Source organism: Pan paniscus, chromosome Y (assembly GCF_029289425.2).
Source record: "Pan paniscus chromosome Y, NHGRI_mPanPan1-v2.0_pri, whole genome shotgun sequence".
NCBI lineage: Eukaryota > Metazoa > Chordata > Mammalia > Primates > Hominidae > Pan > Pan paniscus.
This window is the reverse complement of record NC_073273.2, coordinates 10,810,405-10,831,483: the sequence shown is the minus strand read 5'-3', so window position 1 is coordinate 10,831,483 and position 21,079 is coordinate 10,810,405. Positions and strand designations below refer to the sequence as shown.

General features: G+C 40.2%; 1 pseudogene; it reads left to right on the top strand.

Moving 5' to 3' along the window:
* LOC134729850 (zinc finger protein 736-like) overlaps positions 1-19,930 on the top strand; it is a 62,390-nt pseudogene extending 42,460 nt beyond the window's left edge.
* The last annotated feature ends 1,149 nt before the right edge of the window (positions 19,931-21,079 follow it).

The window sequence follows — 21,079 nt, the reverse complement described above, 5'->3', positions numbered from 1 at the left end:
GGTCTCAGTTTGCCCCTACTGGGGGGTGCCTCCCAGTTAGGCTACTTGGGGGTCACTGACCCTCTTGAGGAGGCAGTTTGTCCGTTCTCAGATCTCGACTCCATGCTGGGAGAATCACTACTCTCTTCAAAGCTGTCAGACAGGGACATTTAAGTCTGCTAGGTTTCTGCTGCCTTTGTTCAGCTATTCCCTACCCGCAGAGGTGGAGTCTACAGAGGCAGGCAGGCCTTCTTGATCTGTGGTGGGCTCCAACCGGTGGCTTTCTTTACTACTTATACCTCAGCAATGGTAGGCGCCGCTCCCCCAGCCTTGCTGCTGTCTTGCAGTTCGTTCTCAGACTGCTGAGCTAGTAATGAGTGAGGCTCCATGGGTGTGGGACCCTCCTATGCAGACACAGGATATAATCTCCTGGTGTGGCATTTGTTAAGACTGTTGCAAAAGTGCAGTATTAGGGTGGGAGTGACCCAATTTTCCAGGTGCCATCTGCCATGGTCTCCCTTGGCTAGGAAAGGGAATTTCATGACCCCTTGTGCTTCCCAGGTGAGGTGATGCCTCACTCTGCTTTGGCTCATGCTTGGTGGGCAGCACCCACTGTCCTGGATCCACTGTCTGACAAGCCCCAGTGGGCTTGAACCCCGTACCTCAGTTGGAAATGTGGAAATCACCCATCTTCTGCTACACTCACACTGGGAGCTGTAGACTGGAGCTCTTCATATTCAGCCATCTTGGAACCACTCACACTAACGTATAATGTATGAACTCTTTGTGGTAGAGAGTTTCATAACAAGGGCCAGAAAAAAATTCAGGTTGAGACTCAGTTGCACACCCACTTGAAATTAAAATTAGTTACAATCCCATATTTACAATGCCTCCTGTTGAGGTCCAGATTCTAACAAGGGAATACAGCAGAAAGTAGGAATTGTGAGTTTTACATCTGGATCAGGCCAAGGTGAGATGGTTGCTCATTTCTGAAACCAGATCACAGACATAATAATAAGTGTTCTCCCTTAACCCTGTCTATAGGAGAAATATTGTCTATCAAACATGGGTTTAGGGCAATATGTATGATTGTGAGTCCACACAAGCTTAAAAAGCTCAGAGAGGTTTGCAACTATCAAGGAGGTTTTGTTAAGCTCTCTGAGGTAGAGAGTGTCATATATTGGCCCAGCATACATATGAGATTCTGACTGTAATATGCATACTCAATTAAAAGTTAAAGGGATCATCATACAAGATGAGAAGATTGTGTCATATCACTTGGACTCGTACTCAGGTTTTGAGACTTTTTGGCTCAAATTCTTTCCCTTAGGTGCTTTGTTACAAATGGCTGTATCAGAACTATAAAAATCTGACTCTTCTGCTTGGACTCAGACAACAGGGGATATTATCACATATCTATGTGACATATCGCTAGATATAGTATGTAGGTAATATGATGCTCCTCTCCTGCCTGTATCCTTCCACTGAGGAAATGGTGATGTACCACTGAGTGCAAAACCCAGGTGTTGTGACTCTCCTCTTTTTCCAGGACACTGCGAAGAGAAAGAATTATAACCTATTGCTGAGCACAGCACCTAGTGGGTGTGACAATCCAATATTTTTTCCACCTTGTAGACAGTGGGCATTATGACATATTATTTGAGACTGTACCCTTTTTTATGACTCTTTTGTCTGGGTCTTGCCTACAGAGGAGATTATAATGTATCCCTGTCTCAGGACCTAGAAGATATGACTTTTCTGATTGTCTCCACTCAAAGGTAAAATTGTCATATATATCTTGATTAAGCTCATATGCAAAATAATAACTCCCTTATCTAGACACAGGCAGGGAAGATATGTTGACTCTCATAACCAGATTTAAGAATGTCAATAAAATCCTAGATCTCCCACCTGTAAGAATTCACAGAAAAGTATGATACTATATATCATGTAAAGCCTGAGCGATACATAGAGTGTCATAACAGGCACCAGCAACCAGATGCTATTGTGATTCTTGGATGCACACCCAGCTGACACAATTGTCATTCTCTCACATGAACAGAGCCTATGAATGAGGCACTAAATCTCACACAGATGGGCAGCTGAAGCTTGAAATTGTTACTCTCATACATGAAACTGACCCACAGTTGGTTTTGTGATGTTTGAACAATGACTCACAGACATGTGGTGCTTTGACTCTCTTACTAGAATACAATCTTCAAGTGGGAATGGGGCTTTTATACAAGGACCTTGCCCATTGATGAGATTGTGACTCCTATACTTCGACCCAACTCATGGGAGATGTTCATTCTTATATCCAAAGGCAGAACCTGTGTGGGACTCTGAAAAATATTTCCGAACATTTTTGAGTGTGTGATTGAGAATTGTGACTTTTCCCAGCATGTGAGTGTTTGACTCTCATTTCTAGGCCCAGAGTACAGTGGAAATTGTGACATACATGCACCAAGCGCCTGAATAATGTATAACACCTTGTTTGGTAATGCAATATAGGAAAATTTACATATCAATGAGACCAGCACCCACATTTTGTGACATTTCTTTTATATCCCTGCCTACAAAGAGAATACTGGAATATTTCTGGCTGAGGATTTAGGTGATGTGGTTGTCCTCCCAGTCTAATAACCACAGAGGGGATGGTGACATATACCTATACTCAGCTAACAGGCATGATACTGACTCTCATATGTGGACCCAGTCAATAGGAGAAATTTTGACTTGAGTGATGTCCAGGGTCTAACTCTGGTAAAAATGTCACAGAAGCTACAACACTCACATATGTTTAATAAGACCCTTGGGTTGTATAGAGAGTGTCATAACAGGGACCAGCACAGACAAGAAATTCTGAGTCATGTATGCACACCCAGCTGACAGTAAAGACTTTCACCATCACAGATGAATGAAGGTAACTGTCCTACATGAAAACAGGACAAGTGTGGTATTGTAAATCTAATCCCTAGAATTTTATTTCATTGTGACCGTGATATAAATCTTTGCAAACACCTGTGTGATTTCACTCTTCAGACTGATTTCAGTCTACATATGAGATTTGGATATCTACCTAGGCCAAACTTGAAGTGATGAAACTTTTCTGCCCGGCCCCTGCTCTCAGTAAGAATTGTGACATCACTGGTCCAGCATCAAGGTGTCATTACATTTTGCCTGCACCATGCCTGAAGACATCATTGTGACATATCCCTTTGTACATCAATTAGAAGATGTAACTCTCCTCTCTGGAATGAGTCCTGCACACAGGGAAAAATAGTGACATATTACTAGGACAGGCACACAGGTGATACTACTCTTTTGCCAGGGCCATGCCCAAAAGAGAGCTTTTTGGCATATCACAGATTCTATCTTGTAGGTGATATGGCTCTTCTTCTTGGGAACTGCCTACTCCAATAGTGACATATTGCTAGGCCAGGCACAAAGGTGATGGTGTTCTTTTGTCAGTGCCATGCTTTCAGGAAGTCTCTGTGACAAATCTCTTGGCCTATCACTTAGGTGATGTGCTTGGCCCTGGTCCTTGGTCCTGCATGTCCCTGCCCACATGGAGCATTGTGAAATAAGGGTGGAACAAGAACCTAGATGATGTAACTAACTTGACTAGGTTATTTTCAAAGAGGGACTGACTTGTGCATGTCCTGTGCAAAGGGCACAGGAACAGAATATATTGCTGTTCACCATGGTTTCTGCCCACATATTAAATTGTGACATATACCTAAAAAAGCACCTAGGTGATATGACTCTTTCTGCCTAAGCCCTGTCTACTGATGACATTAGGGCATACCTCTGATCCCATGACATAAGTAATGTGACTCTCTTCTTCTGTCTGGGCCTTTAATAATAGGAAAATTTGGACATACTGATGAGCCCTTAGGTAATGTGACTCTCATCTTCTTGCTAAACAATGCCCACGAACAGGGGTTTCACAATATCACCCAGCACATGGATGATGCTTCTTTTCTGAATAAGTCATGCATAAACAGGGAATTGTGGCATATTGCTTGGTTCGGCACCCTAATGACACTACTCTCCTGCTTATGACTGAGTTACAGGAAGTATTTTGGTGTATCTTTGGCCAATTTTGTAAGTGGTTGGCTCTCATCATTTTGCTGGGTTTCTTCCACCTGTGAATGTATTATAGTGCTGGCTCCAGCTCCCAGTTAATGTGACCATCTTCTCTAGGCCCTGACTTGAGAGGGCATTGTGATATATTGTTTCGTCCAGAACCTAAGTGATGTTAACTTTCTGCCTAGTGATTAGCCCACAAATAAGATTATGGCATATACCTTCCACCAGTTGAAAGGCATGATGACCAAGCTTATATTGCGATTCTGCCAATAGGAGATATTTTGCCACTCACCACTAAGGTTTGGTCAATAAGTAAAGTCCTTTATTGCCTATTTGTGCAAATATCACAGAAGTTTACAACAGTAACTCATATCATACAAATTTCTTGGTTGGTACAGAGAGTTTTATAACAGGGCCCAGCAAAAAGTTAGGATTGTGACTTGACTACACAAGTGAAAGTAAAAGTTGTTACCATCCCACATTTACAGAGCCCATTGTTGATGTCCTGAGTCTAACAAGTGAACAGAGCACAAAGTTGGAATTGTGACTTTCATAAGTCAATCTGGCCATAGGTGGAATCATGACTCATTTCTTGACCCAGCTCACAGAAATAATAGTGGCCTCATTTTTTAAGCCAGCCTGTAGGAAAGATGTTGACTGCCATATGTGGGTTTAGGAGAATCTGTAAGATTGCATGTCCATATGAACATGTAGGCCTCAGAGACGTTTGCAACTCACATGCATGTTGTATACAGTTCTCAGATGTTGCAGAGAGTGTCATACAATGATCAGCACATACATGAGATTGTGATTCTCATACACACAACTAGTTAAGAGTTAATGGTGTCACTCTTAAAGATGACGAGATTTAGTTATATCCCTTGGCCTAGTACCCTGGTGTTAAGACTTTTGGTTTAAATTATTTTCCATAAGGGCATTATTACATATCACTGGGTCAGAAACATGATAATGTGACTCTTCTGCTTGGGCCCAGGCAACAGGGTATATTTTCATTTATCTCTGGGCCTTTTGGCTAGCTGATATGGCTCTCCTGCCAGTGCCCTGCCCACAGGGGATATTGTGACATATCACTAGATATAACATCTAGGAAATGTGACTCTCCTCTGATGATTGGATTCTGCCCACTGAAGAAAGTGTGACATACCACCGTGCCTGAAACCCAGGTGACATGAGTCTCCTCTTTGTCCTGGATTCTGCCAAGAGTGGGGATTATTACATGTTGCTGAGCCCAGCACCAAGGAGTTGTAATTCCTTCTTTCTTTTTGTTTTTTCCTTCAAACCTGTCCTTACTGGGGATGGACATATTGCTTGATGCTGTACCCAGGTGATGTGTCTCTTCGGCTTGGTGTCTGCCCACATATTAGAATGTGATATATAACCAGGAAAGTCCCTAGGTGCTATGTCTCCTTTTCTGTCTAGGATTTGCCTACTGGGGACAGTGGGATATACCTCTGTGCCCATGACCTAAGTGAGGTGACTCTCTTTCCTCCTGGTCATTACAGTCAGGGATTGTGGCATATTGCTGAGTTCATCACTCAGGTTATTTGTCCCTATTTTTTTTCTAGAGCCATGACCACAAACAGAATTTTTGACCTATTTCAGGGCCCAGCCTTGAGATAATGTTAATCCTTTGTTTGGGTCCAGCATATAGAGAAAATTATGGTATAGTGCTTAGGCCAGCACCCTGACAATGTCCTCTCAGAGCAGGGCATTATTTCATCTATCATGCCTGTCCCATAGTGGTAGAATATTTTTTAACATATTCTGGGCTTATTGTGTATGTGTTTTGACTCTCATCTCTTGGCTGGGATGGTTTCATATTGCTGAGTCCAGCACCCAGTTAATGTGACTCTAATTCCTATACCCTGCCTAGGAATTAGTGATACGCTACTTAGCACAGCAGCTAAAGATGTTACCTGCCAACCTAGATTTTTGCCCACAAATGGGACTATGACATATACTTTACTTCAGTTTACAGGCATGGTGGTAAAACTTATGAAGGGTTTCAGCTGATAGGAGTATTTTGCCTTTCATTGCTAGGCTTAGGGCAATAGGTAAGGTCCTAGGTTGCATATTTGTACCAAACGCACAGTGCCTTACAACACTAACTCATAATGTATAATCTCCTTGTTTGGTACAGTGAGTTCCATGACAGGAACCATCAAAAAGTTCAGATTGGGTCTCTCAATTCCACACCCAGGTAAAAGTGAATGTTGTTACCATACCACACATGCAAATCCCAGTGTTAGGGTCCTATATCTAACAAACAAATAAAGTACAATGTTGGAATTGGGATTTTCATATGTGGATCTGGCTATAGGTGAGATGGTGACTTATTTCTGGATCCAGTTCACAGGCATAGTAATGTTTCTCATCCCTAACCCCAGCCTACAGAAGAGATGTTGACCATTATACCTGGTTTAAGACAGTATGTATGATCATGAATCCATATGAGCATATAGGCCTCAGAGTGCTTCGCAACTCTCATGCGTGCTGTATAAAGCCTTCAAATGTTGTAGAGTGTCATACAATAGCCCAGGAAATATATGAGATTGTGACTCTCATATACACACATAAGGGTAGAACACGAACCTACTTGTTGTAACTCTCTTGCCTGGGTCCTCTCCTAAGGGAAAAATGCGGCATATTTCAAGACCCACCATCAAGGTGATGTGGCCATTCTGCTTGGCTTTACCTCACATGTTAGATTGTGTCATATACCTAGGGAAGCACCAAGGTGACATGACTCTAATCTTCTACCTGATCTCTGCCTACTTGGGACATTTGGTCAATTATCTGAACCCGGGGGCCAAGTAATGTGGCTCTTTTCTTCTGCTTGAGCCTTTAAAGTGCGATGATGTGACATATCGCTAAGCCCAATACTTAGGTAATTTGATTCTACTTTTTAATCCTGAACTATGGGACAGATTGCAGGCCCCAGAACCCAGATGATGTTTCTCTTTTGTCTGGGCCCTGCATAAGGAAATAATTATGGTATATTGCTTGGCCCCCTACTCTGATGATGTAACCTTCCTGCCTGTGCCAGACCAACAGAAAGTATTTTTACTTATCTTGAGGTTATTCTATAGGTATTTTTGCTCTCACTATTTTTCATTTTCTTTTCTTTTTTCTTCTTTTGCATTTGGAATTTTGTCATATTGCTGGGTCCAACACCCAGTTAATGTAAACCTCATTTCTAGTCCCTTCCTAAAAAAGGCATTGTGACATATTACTTGGCACAGCACCTTAGTTGTGCTACCCTCCTGCCAAATTTTCTTACCTACAAATGAGATTATGAAATTTACATTGCTTCATTTCATAGGCAAGATGAAGAAACTTAAATTGAGATTCCACTAATAGTGATATTTTGCTTCCCATCACTACATTTTGAGCAATAGTTAAGATAATGAGTTGCGTATTTGTACAAAGCTCACATAAGTTTTCAACACTAACTCATGTCCTATAAATTCTTTGGGTGATACACAGAGTTTTATAACAGGGCCCAGCAAAAGGGTGAGATTGTGACTCTTGATTACATATGCAGATGAGATCAAAAGTTGTCACCATACCACATTTACAAAGCCCACTGTGAAAGTCCTGATTCTAACAACTAAATAAAGTACAAAGATGGAGTTGTGAGTTACATATGTGGATCTTGCTATAGGGGAGATGGTGAATCATTTCTGGACCCAGATTACAGACATAATAATGGGTCTCCTGTATGAACACAGCCTGTAAGAGAGATATTGACTATCATAACTGGGTTTAGGGCAATATGTAAGATTGTGAGTCAATACCAGCATGCAGGCCTCAGAGAGATTTGCAACTCTCATGGATATTGCATAAAGCCTCTGGAGGTTGTAGAGTGTGTTATACGATGTCCCAAAACATACATGAGATTGTGACACTTACATATACACGAAGCTAACTGTTAAAGGTGTTACATTAAATGCTGAGAAGATTGTGTCATATCACTAGCCCTAGTTCCCCAGTGTTGAAAGAATTTGGCTTAAATTGTTTCCAATGAGTGCATTGTAAAATATCACTGAGTTAGAAACATAATAATGTGGCCAGGTGCGGTGGCTCATCCCTGTAATCCCAGCACTTTGGGAGGCAAAGGTGGGTGAAACATGAGATCAGGAGATCGAGACCATCCTGGCTAACACAGTGAAACCTCGTCTTTACTAAAAATACAAAAAGTTAGCTGTGCATGGTGGCAGGCACCTCTGGTCCCACCTACTTGGGAGGCTGAGGCAGGAGAATGGCATCAATCTGGGAAGCGGAGCTTAGAGTGAGCCTAGATCATGACACTGCACTGAAGCCTGGGTGACAGAAGGAGACTCCGTCTCAAAACAAACAAACAAACAACAACAACAACAACAAAAACATAGTAATGCAACTTTTCAGCTTGGACCCAGCCAACAGAGGATATTATCACATATTTTTGGGTTTATCAGCTAAGCGATGTATTTCTCCTCCCAGTTTTCTGACCAGAGAGGACACTCTGACATATCGCTAAATACAGCATATATGTAATGTGACTCTCCTCTCTTGCCTTGTGACATATTACTGAGTGTAAAACCTTGGTGACATGACTTTCCTCTTTTTCCTAAACTCTGCCAAGAGAAGGAATTATTCCATATTTCTGAGCCCAGCATCCAGCTGATGTGATTATCTTTTTCTTCTTCAAACCTGTCTACATTGGGGATGATGACATATTACTTGAGTTTGTACTCAAGTGATGTGTCCCTTCTGTGTAGTTTCTGCCCACAAGTTAGATTGTGACATATAACTAGAGAAGCACTTACATGATATACGTGACATGACTCTCCTTTTCTGCCTGGGCCCTGTCTACTGGGGGCACTGGGAAATATCTCTGAGCCCATGACCTAAGTAAAGTGACTGCTTCTTCTCTCTGGCTTTTACATCAGAGGACCATGCCATATCGCTGAGCCCAGCACTCAAGTTATTCCACTTTTTTTTTTCCTTGAACCATGAACAAACAAAAAATTTTGACCTACTGCAGGGCCCCAGCACACAGATGATGTTACTCTTTTGCCTGTGTCCTGCATATAGAGAGAATTATGGCATATTGCTGAGCCCAGCACCCCAATAATGTGACTCTCATGCTTGTCCCAGAGCCGTAGAAGGTATTTTGACCTCTCCTGGGCCCATTATGTAGGTGTTTTATCTCCATAACTTGGCTTTTTCTTTGGGGGGGCAAGGTGGGGGGAATGGAATCTTGCTCTGTCACCCAGGCTGGAGCTCTGGAGTGCAATGGCATGATCTTGGCTCAGTGCAACCCCCACATCCTGGGTTCAAGCTATTCTCCTGCCTCAGCCTACTGAGTAATTGCAATTACAGGCATGTGCCACCATGCTTGGCTAGTTTTTGTATCTTTAGTAGAGACAGGGTTTATTATGTTGGTCAGGCTGCTCTAGAACTCTTGTCCTCTTGATTTGCCCACTTTGGCCTCCCAAAGTGCTGAGATCACAGGCATGAGGCACAATTCCCAGCCTGGATTTCTTCCACATTTGAGACTGGGGCATATTGCTGAGTCCAGCCCTAGTTAATATGATCTAATTCCTACACACTGCCTAGATATGGCATTGGGATATGTTTCTTGGCACAGCACCTAAGTAATGTTACCCTCCTGCCTAGATTTTGGCCACAAATGGGATGATGACATATACCTTATTTCAGTTCACAGGCATAATGGTCAAACGTATACATGGATCCAGCCAATAGGAGATATTTTGCCTTTCATCACTAGGCATAGGGCAATAGGTAAGATCCTTGGCTGCATATTTATTGAAAGCTCACAGGGCTTTACAACAGCTAACTCATAATGTATAATTTCCCTGATTGGTGCAGAATTTTATGACAGGGACCAGCAGAAAGTTCAGATTGGGCCTCTTGATTACATTCTCAGGTGAAAGCAAATGTTATCACCATTCCGCGTGTGCAAAGCCCACTGTTAACATCCTGAGTCTATCAAGTGAATAAAGTACGAAGTTGGAATTTTGACCTTCATATGTGGATCTGGCCACAGGTGGGATGGTGACTCATTTCTGTGTCCAGTTTATAGGCATAATAATGGGTCTCATACCTAAAACCAACCTATGGTAAATATGTTTACTATATACCTGGGTTTAGGGCAATATGTGAGATCATGAATCCCTATGAGCATGTAGGCTTCAGAGTGGTTTGCAACCCTGATGGATGCTGTATAAAGCCTTCAAATGTTGTAGAGTGTATAGAATGGCTCCCAAAACACGTGAGATTGTGACTCTCATATACACAAGCAGCTCAATTTAATGGTGTCACCCACAAACACTTAAAGATTTGGCCTATTCCTGGGGCTAGTGCCCAGGTGTTGAGACTTTTTGGTTTAATTTTTTTCCCATGGGTGCATTTTGACATATTGCAGGGTTAGAATCATAATCATGTTACTTCTGCATAGACCCTGCAAACAGGGAATATTATCACATATCTCTGGACCTATGAGACAGGTGATTTGTCTCTCCTGCCCATAACCACCCCCATAGTACATAGTGAAATATTGTTGACCAAACATCTAGGTCATGTGACTCTCCTCTCCTGCATAGGTCCTACTCACCACAGATGTGGTGGCATACCACTGATTACAAAACCTAGGTGATGTGACTCTCCTTCACATTGTAGACTGTGCCAAGAGAGGGAATTAATACATATTGCAGAGCCCAACATCTCAGTGATTTGAATTTTCTGACTAGGCCCAGCCTATAAATGAAATTATTTATATTGTGTCTCTGGCTCAGCACCCAGATTATGTGACTCTCCCACCTTGTCCCAACTCACAGGTGAAGTTGTGACATACACCTGGGTTAAGCACACATGCACAATAATAACTCTCTTTCCTGGACCCAGCCAGTAGAGAGACTGTGACTCTCCAAGCCAGTATCACTGACATGGGTAAGGTCCTGGGTTTTTCACTTGCATAGAGTTCATAAATGATTATAACACTCTGATATATCATATAAAGCCTTATTGGTACAAAGAGTGTCATAAGAGAGAACAGCAACCAGGTGAGAATGCGACTCTTGTATGCACATGTAACTGACATAATTATCATTCTCACAAATAAACAGGGCCTAGGAATGTGGTACTAAATCTCACACATAAAAAACAGTTGAAGGTTGAAATAATTAGTGTCATACATGGATCTGATTCACAGGTGGTTTGGTAAAATTTGAAACATGATTCTGCACACTTGTGATGCTGTGACTCTCCTACTAGAACACAATGTTCAAGTAGGATTGAAGCTCTTGCCCATGGTTGGGATTGTGACTTCTCTACTTCAACCCAACTCATAGAAAGAGTTAACTCAAATACATGAAACCAGGATTCATGTGGGATAAAATATTTATTTCTGAATGTTTCTGAGTGTGTGACTGGGATTGGTAAATTTGCCCAGCATATGAATAATTTGACTGTCTTTTCTAAGCCCAGGCCACAGATGAAATTGTGCCATAGGTAGAACAAGCCATGTATAACACCTTCCTGGCTATGCTTATGAAACAGCACTTTTATATATCCCTGGGACTGTCACCCAGGTGAGGTGAATTATCTGCCTGAAACCTAACTATGAGAAGGATTGTGTCTTACATTTAGGTCCATCATGTAAGTTATGTGACAACCTTATACTGCCTTGGCCCTTCATTTATAGTGCATTGTGACACATAGCTGGACACTGCAACCAGATGAAGTGATTCTCCACCTTGGGTTCTGCCAACAGAAAGTATTGCCACATATCACTTGACTCAACACCTAGGTTATGATTTTTTTTTTTTTTTTTGCTTTAGCCTTTGCCTTGATTACAGGGAGACTGTGACATATTGTTGGGTCCAGCACCAATGTGAAGTCATTCTCCATCTTTATTACTGCACAGAACAGACACTGTGACATATATCTAGGCCAGTTGCCTAGGTGAAGTGAGTCTCCTCTTTTTCCAAATTCCTGACCACAGAGAGGTTTTTAATGTTAGTGAAACCAGCATCCAGGTGATGTGACTTTTCCACAAGGGCCTTCCCACAAGGGGGATGGTGACATCTCACAAGACTTATACCCATGTAGATGATGTGACTTTCTTGCCTTCTCTGTGTCCACAGGTGATACAGTGCCATATATCTGAGGCCATAACAAAAGCCTAATAACAACTCAAATACCTAGAGCCAGAACATGTGCAAGATAATCTCTTATTTCTAAACCTCTCCACAAGTATAATTGTGACATATACCTTTGCCCAGCTCCAGAATGATTTAATAATTTGCCAAGTATAGCCCACAAATGAGATTTTGACAAATACCTCGGCCAAGCACCTTGATGATTTGACTGTGTTATTACTATCCTCAGGGGGACTGTGATATATTTCTGGACCCATCATTTAGGATACATGACTCTCCTCTACTGCCTGTATTCTGTTTCCTTTGGTAATTGTAGCATTTCTAAACATTGCATCCAAATGATATGACTATTGCCTGGGCCCTGTTAACAGGAGGCATTGTGACATATTTTTGGGCCCACCGTTAAGTGAAATGACTTTAACCTTCTGCTCTGACATTTCCCACAAAGTGCACTCTGCCACAGAGCTGGACCTAACACACAAGTTTTGTGACATTTCTGACAAAGCATTGCCTACAAAGACAATATTGGAATAATTCTGGCCCAGCATTTAGATAATATGGCTTCATAGCCATACAGATAATTGTAATATATACCTAGGCATGGTTCACAGGAATGATAATGATTGTCACATGGGGATTCAGCTAATAGAGGTTATTTTGACTCTTATAACCAAGTTTAGGTATATGCATGATGTCCTGAATAATGTTCTTATACAAATGTCACAAAAGATTACAACATTCACACATATTTTACAAAGTCTTTGGGTTATAGAGACAGAGCCAAAGCAGGGCTCAGAACACAGGTGAAATTTGAGTCTTGTATGCACACCCAGCGGACAGTAAAGACTGTCAACACCTCAGATGGATAAAGCAAAATATCACACATGAAAAAAGGATATGTGTGGTATTGCAAATCTCACCTTTGCAATTATCTAACACTGTGATTGTAATAGAAATCTTTGCCAAGCACCTGTGTAATTTGACTCTCCAGACTTATTCCAGCCCAAATATGGGATTGTGATATCTTGCTAGGCCAACCTCAAGGTGATGTTACTCTCCTGTCTGGGCCATTCTCTAAGTAAGGATTGTGACATACAAGTGAATCCAGCAACCAGGTGATGTTATATTCTTGTCTGTGCCATGCCCACCAAAATTATTGTGTCATATTTCTGTGTCCCCCTCATAGGTGATGTAACTCTGCTCTCTGGAATAGGCCATGCACAAAGGAAAGATAGTGACATATCACAAGCCCAGACACACAGTTGAAGGTATTATTTTGCCAAAGCCATGTTCAAAGGACGGAACTGTGATTTATATCTGGGCCTATCACTTGGGTTATATGGCTCTCTTGCTTGGGTCTTGCCAACCTCGAGTAACATATTTCTAGGCCAGGCAAACAGTTGATAGTACTTTTTCACCAGAGCTATGCTTCATAGATGACCTTGTGACATATCTCAGGGTCTATCACCTAAGTGAAGTGACTCCCTCCTTGAGCCCTACCCAAATAAAGCATTGTGGAATAAGCAGAAAACCTATACCTAGATGATGTAACTCTCTTTGCTGGGTGCTGTCCTAAGAGAGCCTTGTGACATATCTCAGGACTCAGCACCCAAGTGACCTGGCTCCTCTACCTGGTTTCTGCCTATGTGTTACATTGTGACATATTTCTGGGGAAGCACATAGGTGATATGACTCTCCTCATCTGCCTGAGCTTCACCTACTGGAGACATTGGGACATATTTCTGAGCCCATGAACTAAGTGATGTGATGCTTTTTGTCTGCCTGGGCATTCACAATAGGAGGATTTTGGCACATTGCTGAGCCTAGCACTCAGGATTGGTGACTCACCTCTTTTTCCCGATCCATGCCCACAGAATGACATATTTTGACCTATTGCATGGCCCAGCACCCCAGTGATGTTACTCTTCTGCCTGGGTTCTGTATAAAGAGAAATTGATGGCATATTGCATATTGCTTGGCCCAGTACCCTTATGAAGTGTTTCTCCTGCCTGTGCTGGAACCACCGAAGGTTTTTTTATATATCTTGGGCCCATTATATAGGTGTTTTGGCTCTCAAAACTTGGCTGGATTTTTTCCACATGTGAGATGGTGTCATATTGCTGGGTCCAGCACCCAATGAATGTGATCCAATTTCCTATACCCTGCCTAGAGAAGGCATTGTGATACAGCATCACATGTGACACATGTGACACAGCATTACAAGGCATTGTGACACAGCATCTAAGTGATGTTACCCTCCTGCCTAGTTTTATGCCCATAAATAGGATTATGCCATACACCTTGCTTCAATTCACAGGCATGATGATCAAACTTATATTTGGATTCAGCCAATAGGAGATATTTTGCCTGTCATTGCTAAGTTTAGGGCAATAGATAAACTCCTGGTCTGCATATTTGTTCCAAGCTGACAGAAGCTTACAACACTAACATACTGTACAAACTCTTTGTTGATAGAGAGTTTCATAACATGACCCCACAAAAAGTTTAGATTGGGACTCTCGGTTATGTAACCAGGTGAAATTAAAAGTTTTTACCATCCCACATTTACAGTGCCAACTTTTGAAGTCCTGAGTGTAACAAGAAAATACAGCAGAGTTGGAATTGTGAATTTTATGTGTTGAACTGGCCACATGTGTAATGGTGACTCATTTCTGGACCCAGCCCAGTGACCTAGCCCACTGACCCAGCCCACTGACACTGAGTGTTCTCCCTTAACCCTGCCTACAGGAGAGATGTTGACTATCAAACCTGGGTTTAGGTCAATATGTAAGACTGTGGGTCCATATGAGCATGTAGGCCTCAGAGAGGTTTACAATCTTCATGGAGTTTTTGTTTTGTTTGTTTTGTTTTGTTTTGTTTTGAGATAGAGTCTCACCCTCTCACCCAGTCTGGAGTGCAGTGGCACAATCTCAGCTCACTGCAACCTCCGCCCTATGAGTTCAAGTGATTCTCCTGCCTCAGCCTCCCAAGTAGCTGGGATTACAGGAGACTGCCACTGCACTTGGCAAATTTTTTTTTTTTTTGTATTTTTAGTAGAGACGGGGTTTCACCATCTTGGCCAGGTGGGTCTTGAATTCCTGATCTCATGATCTGCCCATCTCAGCCTCTAAAATTTCTGGGATTACAGGTGTGAGCCACCATGCCCTGCCTCTTCATGCAGGTTTTATAAATCCCTCAGATGATGTAGAGAGTATCATACACTGACCCAGCTCATACATGAGATTGTGAGTCTAATATGCACCCTCAGCTAAAAGTTAAATGTGTCAACCTCAAAAATGATGAGATTGTGTCATGTCACTGGGCATAGTATCCAGGTGTTGTGAGATTGTGGCTCAATTTTTTTTCCCATGGGTTCATTGTTACATATTGCTGGGTCAGAATAATAATAAGGTGACTCTTTTTCCTGAGCCCTGTCAACAGGGGATATTATCACATATCTCTTGGCCTATCAGCTAGGTGATGTGTCTCTCCAGCCTGTGCCCTGCCCCCTGAGGACATTTTGAAATATCGCTGAAACTAGCATTTAGGTAATGTAATTCTCCTCCCCTGCCGGGGTACTCCTTACCAAAGGAATTATGACACATAGTTGATTGAAAAACCTAGATGGTATGTCTCCCTTCTGCACTCAAGGGTGTATTTCTGTGCTACATTCTATTTCATTACTTTGGTGTTCTACTTTTGTACCAGTACCAAAGTGCTTTGGTTACTGTAGGTTTTTGTGTGTGTTTGAAAATTGCTAAGTGTAAGACTTCCAATAATTTTCCACTTTTTCAAGATTGTCAGGCTTTTCATAGTCCCTTGATATCTTTTTTTTTCTATTTTTGAAAAACATAATTAAAATTAAAATTTGTGTGTTGAGTATTGGGTCACGTTAAGTGCATGGATATCTTCACAATGTTATGTCTTCCAACACTTGAAAAAAGCCTACTCAAAAGTGTGTTGTTGGCTGAGCATGGTGGCTCATGCCTGTAATCCCAGCACTTTGGGAGTCCAGGGATGATGCATGGAGAAATCAGGAGATCGAGACAATTCTGGGCAAAATAGTAAAACTCCATCTCTACTAAATTAAAAAAAGAAAAGGTATCTGGGCATGTTGGTGTGTGTCTGTATTTCCAGCTATTTGGGAGGCTGAAGCAGAAGAATCCTTTGTCTCCAGAAACTGGAGGTTGCAGTGAACTGAGATTGTGCCACTGCATTGCAGCCTAATGACAGAGTGATACTCCATTCCCAAAAGAAATTTTAAAAAAAGAAAATATCTGTGTTAGTTAATGTTTATAATTTTTTAATTGTTCAGCTTTTCTTCTTTTACTGACTTCTAGTTTCATTCCATTTGGGCTGTAAATAATTATAAAATTTCAATTAAAATATTGTTAAGGCTTCTTTTGTGGTGTCACAGATGGTCCATGTAGGAAAATGTTTTATGAGCTATTGAAAAGAATGTGTATTCTGTTACCTTTATGCAGTAATTAACTGTAATTATTGTATACTGACTTCAATTATTTTGTTTCCTTATTAATATTCTGTCTTGTTTATTTTTTACTGAAAGTGGGATGTTGATGTATGCATCCATTATTATACTGCTGTCTATTTTTACATCAATTCTGTCAATGTTTGCTTCATGTGTTTGGGAAAACTGTCATATGTTCATAGGTTCTCTGTGAATGAACTTTTTTACTATAATTGAATGTCCTACCTTGTTTCTTGTAAAATTTGACTAAAAGTAAATTTTATTAAATATGACAGTTGTCCATTTAATAAATTGTAGCCTCTTCTCCTCTCATTTGGTTAACATTTGCATGGAATTTATTTTTCATACTGTCATTTTCAGTTTTTTTTTTTATTAGCTCTGAAGTGAGTCTCTTGAAGCCATGACATAGTTAGATCTTGATATAGATCATGATGTAGTTAGATTTTTTTTCTTTTTTTGAAGCATATGATTGCTGGATATAGTATTGTTGCTTAGACTTTTTTTTTCCTGTGTGTTGACTATGTCATTCTCCTCTCTTCTTGACTGAAAGATTTATGTTCATAAATTTACTGGTAATCTTAAAAAGCATGCATATAAGTAAAACATCTCTTTGCTTCCTGAATTCCAGCTTCTCTTCTTGTCTGTGACTTTCAAAACATTGGTTATGTATTGTCCTGTTAGATATTTCTTTTTGTTAAACTTAGTTAAAAATTTCTGAGATTCTTGATTTTCTTATATTTTTTGCTAACGTTGAAGTGCATATTAGTTTTTTGTACTTATATGCCCAAATTTTTATTTCTTTTTGTGCTTCTTTGTTGGTTTCATTTTTTGTTCATTTTGTTTTATTTCCATTTTACTCCCTGAGCATCTTTGAGATGGTAATTTTGATTGTTTAGGGTAATTTTTTTTTCTTTTAAAAAATAGATATAGAATTTCAATCTAATTGTCTCAGGTAATTTTTCCATCTTCGTTTTTTAATAATTGATTCCTGAATATTTATTTTTATTTTTGATTGAGTCATATTATCTTGATGTTTGGTATATGTTGTAATCTTATGTTACAATTTGTATAATAAAAAGCCACATGTTAAAATCTTTATTAAGTGTCTTTTGTCTTGAAAAATAAGTTACCAATTTTTTAGGCTAGAGATTCTTGGAGTCTCTCGAGCCTGTTCTATGAATGTTTCCCCTGAGCTTGTGAGTTTTTTATTTAAAAAGTTTCCAGATTTATTTATTTATTTATTTATTTATTTATTTATTTATTTATTTGAGTTGCTGTTTTACTCTTTTTGCCCCACCTAGACTGCTATGCTGCAATCTTGGCTTACTGCAAACTCCACTTCCCAGCTTCAAGCAATTCTTCTTCCTCAACCTCCTGAGTAGCTTGAATTACAGGTGACTGCCATCATGCCTGGCCAATTTTTGTATTTTTAATACAGAAGGGATGTTGGCCTGGCTGGTCTTGAATGTCTGACCTCATGTGATTCACTGGCTGCAGCCTTCCAAAGTGCTTGGATTACAGGTGTGATCCACTGCTCTTGGCCATTCTTCATGTTTCTTATTAAGGTCCTGTAGTCAGTTGCTATTTCCATTGTCTGTCAATGATACTGATGTCTTTCTTCTCTTGTGACAGCCATTTACATTTGGTTTTAGCTGTCCAAAAGTGTCAAAGTGCACCACCTTTCTTTTCAATACTGTCATGGAATATAGAAATTAGTCCTTGGTAAGGTCACAAAAAGCCAGAAGCATTGACATACGTGCCATAGTTTTACTTATTTTTGGAGGGGTAAGTCAGGAATTAGGAGTCTATATTTATAGTCATAATAGGATGAAGAATGGCAAATGCTTAACTCATTCTTAGACTTCTCACAATGACATTTTTGTTCAGTATATTTCTGTTAGGTTTATATGTCCATAAAGGAATTAGAGTCTGTGGTATTTTATTGTCACCTTGTTAATGTGTTTTGTATAACTATGTATTGGTAAAGTGTATTCACCTGCATCTAATGAGGGAGGAGATACATGTTGCTCTTTTTTTTTCAGCTGGCTCTTTTCATTTTTCTGCAGAGATATTGCTGGAGCGTGACACAAAAGATTCATTTCAAAAAGTGAATCTGAGAAAATGTGGAAGCTGTGACCTTAATAGTTTATATTAAAAAAAAAAAAGACTACCAAAGTGTGGGTAATTGCAAGCGGCAGACAAGCAGTTGTAATGGCCTTTATCAATGTTTGTCAACTACTCATAGCAAAACCTGTCAATGAAATAAATGTGGCAAAGCTTTTGAGTTGTGCTTAATCTTTACTGAACATAAAATTTTTTAGCAGAGAGAAATGCTACAAATGTGGAGAATGTACCAAAAACTGTAGGTTGTTCTCAGATGTTACTATACAGAAGTGAAATCATACTGCAGAGAGATGCTACAGATGTGAAGAATGTGATAAAGTCTTTGAAAAGATCTCAAATTTTACTGAACATAAGAGAGCTCATATTGGAGAGATACCTGACAAATGCAAATAACATGGGAAAATATTTACCTGCTTCCAACCCTTATTAAACAAATAGAAATCATACTGAAGACAAACCCTACACATGCAAAGAATGTGGCAAAGCCTTTAAGTGCTTCTCAGATGTTACTAATCATAAGATAATTCATACTGGAGGGAAACCTTATAAATATGACGAATGTAACAAAGCCTATAGGTGGTTCTCAGAACTTGCTAAATGTCAGATAATTCATACTGGAGAGAAACTCTACACAGGTGAAGAATGTAACTAAGACTATAGGTGGTTCTCAGACCTTACTAAACGTAAGATAATTCATAGTGGAGAGAAACCCCACAAATGTATTCAATACAAAAAAGCTTTTATGTGGTTCTCAGCCTTTAATAAACAAAAGAGAATTCACACTGGAAAGAAATCGTACATCTGTGAAGAATGTGGGACTGCCTTTACCCACTTCTCCACCCTTATTAATTACACAAGAATTTATACAGAAAACAGACCTTTTGAATGTGAAGAATGTGGCAAAACCTTTAAGTGCTTCTCAGACATTACTAATCATTAGATAATTCACACTGGAGGGAAAGCCTACACATGTAAAGAATGTGGCAAAGCATTGAGCTTGTTCTCACACCTCATTAGATAAAAGAGAATTCACATTAGAGAGAAGCTTTACAAGTGTTAAAACTGTGGAAAAGTCTTTAACAAGTTATCATATTATGTTCAACATCAGAAACTTAATACTGAACAAATGCGGTATAAAGGTAATGACTGTTAATTCCATGGCACAAAGCCAAAACCAGAGAACTGGCCAGGCAGTTCTGCTGCACCTAAGGAGTATGTGCACTTTTCCAAGCATGTCTCATTCTCTTCCTGGCTCCAATTATTTCACCAGCATCTTCTCATTTATACCAGCCCTTTTTTGCCCTGCTACAAAATATGATCTTGAAATTCCTATGAACACTGCATGAGTCAAGCACTAAGGGTTACAGTGCTCTAGTCTACTCAATTTCACCTGAGGGCAGAAACAAGGCAGGAGAGTCTTCTCATCTGGATTCTGTCCTCAGGATACATTATAATCTTCCTTGGAGGCAGGGCCAAGTCATAAGAATAACATCATTTTGGTACAACCTCAAGAAATATGGCACTATATACACTGTAGACAGGGTTGAAGAAAAACAGGAGAGTCACAACACCTAGGTGCTGGGCTCAGCAATATGAAACAATACTCTCTCGGCCAATTCAAGAATAAAGAAGACAGTTGCATTACCTAGGTTTTTCACTCAGTGGTATGTCATAATTCCTTTAGTTGGCAGGACCTTGGCCAGAGAGGAGAGTCACATTTTCTAGATGCTACTTACAGAGATGTCACAATGTCCCTTGAGGACAAAAGACAGGTAAAATAGACAAATCACCTAGCTGACAGTCTCAGAGATATGTTATAATATCTCTTGTTGGCAGGACCCAGGAACAAGAGTCACATTATTATAATTCTGACCAACAGTATGTAACAATGAACACACGGAAAACAATTTAAGCAAAAGTTTTAACAGCTTGGTAGTCAGCTCAGTGACATGAAAAAATATCTCCATCTTTCAGGGTGACTATTTTAACTGTGAGCTTATTATGTATATAAGTCAAAATGTCCCATGTGCTGGGTCATTGTATGCAGTCCTCTGCAGCATCAGAGGGCTTTATACATCATGCATTAGAGTTGCAAACTACTCTGTGACTCACATGCTCATATATACTCATAATGTTATATATTGCCTTAAACCAAGGTATTATAGTATTATAGACAATATCTCTCATTTAGGCTGAGTTCCGGAATGAG